The following is a 7721-nucleotide window of genomic DNA, read 5'->3' as shown; positions in this document are numbered from 1 at the left end:
ACTCACAAGGTAGGGCCCCTCCAATTAGTCTTCCGGCTCCCTTGTGCTAATAGTAACTGGTTGCTCTTCCTATTGGTCATAGATAAATTACACCTGCACAATTCTCCGAGTGCTTTCAAGTAACATCAGAAGGCAGTAACTAAGGCCCTTTCCTTGCTCCCAGCTTCCTATGTCAGGCAGGCCTGTGGGCCACCCTGGACTGCTGCTGCCCGGGGTCCCGGCATCCATCCAGGGAGGGACGAGGAGGGAAGGGCCGGCAGGCCAGCCCATGAAGGAATTAAGAGTCTTTTTGGACCTTAGACCAGAAGTCCATGGTCTTGAGGACCCTCTGTGTTATTTGTCAGTTTTCTTCCTGCCGGGTATCTTTCTCGGCCTGTTTCCATAGGCCTCAAATGGGCTGTTTCTTCCTCCGGTAGTGGCTCTTGGCTTCTCCTTCCTCTTCTCCTCCAGGGTGGCTGTCACCCAGTAACTTCCACCCAACCTCCTGAGCTAGTCGCCCCAGAAGGGCACACTTTCTTGTAGGCTTCAGACGCACGACCTTGAGGGCAGCAGGAACCACCATCCGCTTTTTCTTGTCTTAGGGTGGTGGGATGCCATCAAACACCCTGGGGCACTCAAGGGAGGCCTGGCCTCGCTTGGTCTTGTGGGGCAGCATGACTCGCACTGTCAGCCGGAAGATGCGGCTGGGGGCCCGGAAGTGGTAGGGACCTCGGAAGGGTTAGTGTTCATCCGCTTGCAGAGGAAAGCCAGATACTTCAACTTGTTTCCCTAGAAATTGCCAGAAATGTTGATGCCCTCTCAGTGTACGACTACCACCTTCTGGCCCAGCAGTACCTGCTTAGCCACGATGGCCGCCAAGCGGCCCAGGAGATGGCCTTGACCATCGAGCACGTAACTAAGGCCCTTTCCTTGCTCCCAGCTTCCTATGTCGCAGGCATAGGACCATCGAGCACCAGGACCTGCACCTCTGCCATCTTTGGCAGCCGCCTGGGAAAGGCTCCTTCACTTTATTTAGGTAACTGTTCAAACACTATCTCCTCTGACAGAAGGCCCCCGGCCTATTTATCTGAAAAGGTAACTTTATGCCTCATATCCTCTTACCTGCTTCATTTTTCCTCAAAGTCCTTATCATTTGTTTGATAGTCTGTCTCCTGCCATTAGAATGTAGTCCCAAGAGGACAGGGACCAGTGTTGAACTGCCTTTTTCCAATAACAGTTGAAGGGTCTAAGAAGATCTAAGACTACAGGGACAGTAAAATATGAGTCCTACTACTACCTCTTCCTTCACAAATTTGGGTAAGTATCTTGACCTCTTTGCCTCTGTGTTTCCTCCCTGTAAAGCAGATGAGATAAAATGAGTTCTGTAAAATGAAAAGATAAAGCTCTATCTTCCTGGCTTCATTATTCAAGGTTGGCATAGTGTCTATTATTATTTTATCCAGTCAAAAGATCTAAGGAATTACGAAAATATGCTTTGAAACTTACAACAGTTTTATTTTGATTCTTTACTCTCTTTTCCTTTTTTTATGTTAATCTACTATTTGTATTTCTTCTAGGAAATACTTGTTTATGCCTTTTGCCCATTCTTTAAATTTTTTATTTATCTTTCTGCCATTGAAATATAGTTCTTTATTTGTCTGGAATGTCTTTTTCTAGGTTAAACTTTTGAACAATTTTTTCATGTAAAATTCTAGTTTGATGATGATTTTCTTTTTTATTTTATTTTATTTTTGAGGCAGGATCTGGCTCTGTTACCCAGGCTAGAGTGCAGTGGTGCAATCTCAGCTTACTGCAACCTCCACCTCCCAGGCTCAAGCAATCCTCCCACCTCAGTCTCCCAAGTAGCTGGAACTATAGGCATGCACCTCCACACCTAGCTAAGATTATTTTCTTTCAGCACTTTATAGATATCATGTCATTGCCTTCTGGATCTTATTGTTTCTGTTGTGAAATTAGCTTTCTGTCTTGTTATTGTTCCTTTAAAAGTAACATATCTTTTTATTTCCTCTGACTTTCCTTAAGCTTTTTTCTTTGTTTTTGGTTTTCATTAGTTTTATTATAATGTGCCTAGGTGTGGTTTTCATTGTATTTATTCTGCATTGGGTTCACAGTGAATTTTTGTATTTATGGCTTGATGTCTTTGATCAGTTTTAAAAAATTCTTGACTATCTCTGCAAATATTCTTCTATCCCATTCTCTCTTCCCTTGTTAAATTCAAATTCAAATATTAGACCTATTCACCATGTTCTGCATGTCTCATACATGTTCATGTATTTTCCATCTTTTTTCTCCATGATTCACTATGAATATTTCTAGTCACCTATTGTACAACTCACTAATACTCTTTTTACCTGTGTCTTATTTGCTGTTAAACTCATCTACTCAGTTCTGAATTTCAGTTGTAGTGTTTTTTATTTCCAGAATTTCAATTTGGTTCTTTTTAAATATAAATTCTTATTCTCAGTTAAATTCTTCATTTTGTCATCTATTCTCTTGAATAATTAATCCCAGTTATTCTAAAACCAATGTCTGATCTTTCCTGTGTCTGGGTCATTTCTTGGTCTGTTTTTCCAGTTTACTTTTTTCTCTTGGTATACTTCATAATTTTTAATTGACTGCTGAATATTGTTCATGAAAAGTTGTAGAAGCTCTACATTATATAATAGCCCTTCAGAGATGCACCCTATTCTCTGCCAAGCGTTTTACAGAGGCTTATCTCCTCAGCCCAATCAAGATCCATGGGTCCCAACATAGAATCTAGTATGATTCCTGTGGCTATTCCTTCTTGATGGGCTCTGAACTGAAATTTTGTCTCTTCAAAACTGCCTTTGATTCCATTCTGTTTCATCAGTTTTCTGGTTGCATTTTTGTCTCAGTATTAATCAGATTATCAGATACTAATCAGTAAATGCCTTGAAGGGAAAACCAATGCTTCTGTTCCACTTCTCTCTAGAATCTTGGGCCCTTACTCCTGGTTGCCCTGCAAATATTGACTCTAGATTTTGTCTCTTCAGTTTCATGAGATTGTTTAAAACTCAGAAGTCTGCCCTGGATCTTGGAAGTCAATCCTCTGCCCGAATTCTCAGCTTCTTGTCCCAGGCCTAAACTCACAAAATGTGCCAAGGAGAAAGTAGCATGTTTTAAAAATGGCTTATTTCAATTAGCCTTTCTTTTTTCCAGAATCTCGCCCTTCAAGTTCTAGCAGCCGTGGTATCTATCTGATGCTTTTAAACCTACATTTATTTTGTACCTTACCCAGATTTTCTAGGTGCTCCTGGCAGAGCCAATGGTCTGCTATAAGCGATAGAATTATCATAGCCAGAAACCTAATAAATGTGTATGAAATAGTCAATTTTAAAACACAAAATAGTTTTTAATAAAAAGTATCATGTTCTCCCTCCAATTAAATAACTTGGGCAGCCGGGTGCAGTGGCTCATGCCTGTAATCCCAGCACTTTGGGAGACTGAGGCAGGCGATCACTTGAGGTCAGGAATTGGAGACCAGCCTGGACAACATGGTGAAACCCCATCTCTACTAAAAATACAAAAATTAGCCAGGCGTGGTGGCAGGCACCTGTAATCCCAGCTATTTGGGAGGCTGAGGCAGGAGAATCACTTGAACCAGGGAAGCAGAGGTTGCAGTGAGCCAAGATTGCACCATTGCACTTCAGCCTGGGTGACAAGAGCAAGACTCCATCTCAAATAATAATAATAATAATAATAATAATAATAATAATAATAACTTCTGGGTGAACGTAAGCTGATTGGATATAAAATAACTGTATGTTTTGTGTAGAGCACAGGAAAATTCTTCACTGGCTACAGAGAGTTTTCTTTCAATAGAAAGCTCCTCTGAAAAGTTACCTTTTTTCCTGTTTTGGTTTTCAGGAGGAAAATAAAAAGTATTCCACTTAGTGTATGAATGTAGTGGGGCAGGTTGGATGGTTGCTATGCAAGAAACAAGTAATAATATCAGAAAATCACATCAGTTCCACTCATATCTATTGAAACAAAACTACTGCTCCAAAACTTCTAGTGAAAATCGCCTCATTTTCTTTGAAGAATGTATGTGTAGTTGATTGTCCTGTTCTTGTTTTTAGTTAACAGCATCATTTTCTGTTTTTCTCAGAAGACAGTATTCAGTCCCCGCCCTTGGGAGTAGTATCTCCACTTTCACACAAGCACTGTGTCATTTGTGTTTCACCATTTTTCAACCTGCTGTGGTCTTTTAAAAACACATTATGGTGCAGTGCCTTTTAAAGCTGGGAAGGATATAGCCACCCCCTCATGAATCTGCTTTTCAGGCTTCCTGAACCTGAATGTGTTGGGTAAGAATGAAAGATGGGGTTGTCCTCAGCACAGGATAAAAGAGCAGCCTGGGGCCCCATGGGGAGGGGAGCACAGGGACCTTTTTCCTACTACTCACAGCTCAGCTTCTCCTTGGAGCTTTGCCTAAGCTTTCTTCACAAGCTGTGTGAGAGGAACTGGATCTTGGGTATCTATGCAGAAACTATTCTAAGGTGAGTGTTAGTTTTTTCATTTACTAATAATCTAACTTTACTGACCTGTAAATATTCATTGGCTACGGGTCACGAAAGAAAACCATTCTCCCAGATGGTATGCCGACTGGATATTTGTTAAATAGTGTGGAAATTATTCAATGATTTGCATACTGGCCCCTTCGTAGGTACCTCTCTCCCATCTCATCCGGGATAAAATTCCATAGCCCATTCCCATCCCCTTCAAGATTAAAACTCAGATGATTAAAACAGAAAATACCTATTACCTAGGTTGCTCCCGTCTCAACCAAAACCAGCATTTGGAAACATTGTCTTAGAGCTGAGGAAGTGGTCAATTCGCCCAAAAAGGTTGAGTGACTTATCCAAGGCCACCCCGTAAGTTAGAGGTAGCATCCATACTAGCAGCATCTAACCCCTTTGGTGAAATGTTCTGCCCTCTAAACCCTACATCCACTGACTTGTCCAAAAGCAGGTATAGGAGCCAGAGAAATTCAGTCATTCAGCAAGGTTGATTAAGCACCACTGCATGCCAGACTCAGTGCCAGCAGCTGGGGACACAGTGGAGAACTCAGGAGAGTTACGCTATAGACAAATAACCTATTCAACAGGAGACTTTCAGGGGGCACTAAGTGCTAGAAAGGAAATAAACCAGGATGATATAATAGGGAGTGAGGGAATGGGGTCTTACTATGTGGTAATGGCAGAAGGTCTCCATGGGGAGGTGGCATTTGAGCTGAGATGTAAGTGACAAGAGAGAGCCAGTCATGCAAACATCTGAGAGACAAACCATTCCAGGCAGAGGCTATCAAGCACAGAGTCCTAAGGCAGGAACACAGCCAGCATCTGGGGAGAATAGCGCACGAAGAGAGAGGGACAGGGAATGATCAGATGGCAGACTGAAGTCAGTAATGCCGACTCTCGTAAGCCATTAAATGGAGTTTGTGTGTTATTCCATATAAGAAATAGAAAAATTAAATCTCTCTTTCTACCTGCTCCCTGAATAGCATACACATGTGGTCACGGTCAGAATTTATTCTTCAGTTTTAATTAAAAGACATTACCAAGATACTGGAACATTGTCACCAGATAATAGCTTCCATCAATGATAGAAACACATTTATTTTTCCAAACCAAGGCAATTAATACTCCTGGCAATATTTAAGGGCACTGACGGCACTTGCACTGGGCACTCTGATGAGTGCAGATTTAATGGATGGTTTGTCTGATGGATATCAGTGCAGCTCTCTGACAGTACCTCTGCGGACCCCCACATACTGATTTGTGTTCATAACAGAACTGTTGCCTGCCTGAGATGAATCAAGAACTAGATCAGTTCATCCCAGAGGCACTGAACTATTATGTTATGAATAAGCTGTCTTCTGACTGGCTCAAGTCACAACGTATGTTTATTAATTTTGTTAGTGAATAAAGCTCATCTACATTGATTGGATCCAGTTGATCAGCCTGGATCCCACAACACATAACAAATGCCATGTTGTGTTGGAATATTTCTGGAACTGACATGTGGCAGGCAGAGAGATTCAAAATGAGCTCCNAATAATAATAATAATAATAATAATAATAATAATAATAATAACTTCTGGGTGAACGTAAGCTGATTGGATATAAAATAACTGTATGTTTTGTGTAGAGCACAGGAAAATTCTTCACTGGCTACAGAGAGTTTTCTTTCAATAGAAAGCTCCTCTGAAAAGTTACCTTTTTTCCTGTTTTGGTTTTCAGGAGGAAAATAAAAGTATTCCACTTAGTGTATGAATGTAGTGGGGCAGGTTGGATGGTTGCTATGCAAGAAACAAGTAATAATATCAGAAAATCACATCAGTTCCACTCATATCTATTGAAACAAAACTACTGCTCCAAAACTTCTAGTGAAAATCGCCTCATTTTCTTTGAAGAATGTATGTGTAGTTGATTGTCCTGTTCTTGTTTTAGTTAACAGCATCATTTTCTGTTTTCTCAGAAGACAGTATTCAGTCCCCGCCCTTGGGAGTAGTATCTCCACTTTCACACAAGCACTGTGTCATTTGTGTTTCACCATTTTCAACCTGCTGTGGTCTTTTAAAACACATTATGGTGCAGTGCCTTTTAAAGCTGGGAAGGATATAGCCACCCCTCATGAATCTGCTTTTCAGGCTTCCTGAACCTGAATGTGTTGGGTAAGAATGAAAGATGGGGTTGTCCTCAGCACAGGATAAAAGAGCAGCCTGGGGCCCCATGGGGAGGGGAGCACAGGGACCTTTTCCTACTACTCACAGCTCAGCTTCTCCTTGGAGCTTTGCCTAAGCTTTCTTCACAAGCTGTGTGAGAGGAACTGGATCTTGGGTATCTATGCAGAAACTATTCTAAGGTGAGTGTTAGTTTTTTCATTTACTAATAATCTAACTTTACTGACCTGTAAATATTCATTGGCTACGGGTCACGAAAGAAAACCATTCTCCCAGATGGTATGCCGACTGGATATTTGTTAAATAGTGTGGAAATTATTCAATGATTTGCATACTGGCCCCTTCGTAGGTACCTCTCTCCCATCTCATCCGGGATAAAATTCCATAGCCCATTCCCATCCCCTTCAAGATTAAAACTCAGATGATTAAAACAGAAAATACCTATTACCTAGGTTGCTCCCGTCTCAACCAAAACCAGCATTTGGAAACATTGTCTTAGAGCTGAGGAAGTGGTCAATTCGCCCAAAAGGTTGAGTGACTTATCCAAGGCCACCCCGTAAGTTAGAGGTAGCATCCATACTAGCAGCATCTAACCCCTTTGGTGAAATGTTCTGCCCTCTAAACCCTACATCCACTGACTTGTCCAAAAGCAGGTATAGGAGCCAGAGAAATTCAGTCATTCAGCAAGGTTGATTAAGCACCACTGCATGCCAGACTCAGTGCCAGCAGCTGGGGACACAGTGGAGAACTCAGGAGAGTTACGCTATAGACAAATAACCTATTCAACAGGAGACTTTCAGGGGCACTAAGTGCTAGAAAGGAAATAAACCAGGATGATATAATAGGGAGTGAGGGAATGGGGTCTTACTATGTGGTAATGGCAGAAGGTCTCCATGGGGAGGTGGCATTTGAGCTGAGATGTAAGTGACAAGAGAGAGCCAGTCATGCAAACATCTGAGAGACAAACCATTCCAGGCAGAGGCTATCAAGCACAGAGTCCTAAGGCAGGAACACA

General features: G+C 41.7%; 1 pseudogene; it reads right to left on the bottom strand.

The window, feature by feature from the left end:
• Positions 1-296: 296 nt before the first annotated feature.
• On the bottom strand, positions 297-729 carry LOC108530641 (60S ribosomal protein L13a pseudogene; annotated as a pseudogene).
• Positions 730-7721: the final 6992 nt, after the last annotated feature.

Source organism: Rhinopithecus bieti, unplaced genomic scaffold, assembly GCF_001698545.2.
Source record: "Rhinopithecus bieti isolate Rb0 unplaced genomic scaffold, ASM169854v2 scaffold_7985, whole genome shotgun sequence".
NCBI classification, from domain to species: domain Eukaryota; kingdom Metazoa; phylum Chordata; class Mammalia; order Primates; family Cercopithecidae; genus Rhinopithecus; species Rhinopithecus bieti.
Note: the sequence above shows the minus strand (reverse complement) of the source record. Positions and strands in the feature narration are given on the sequence as shown.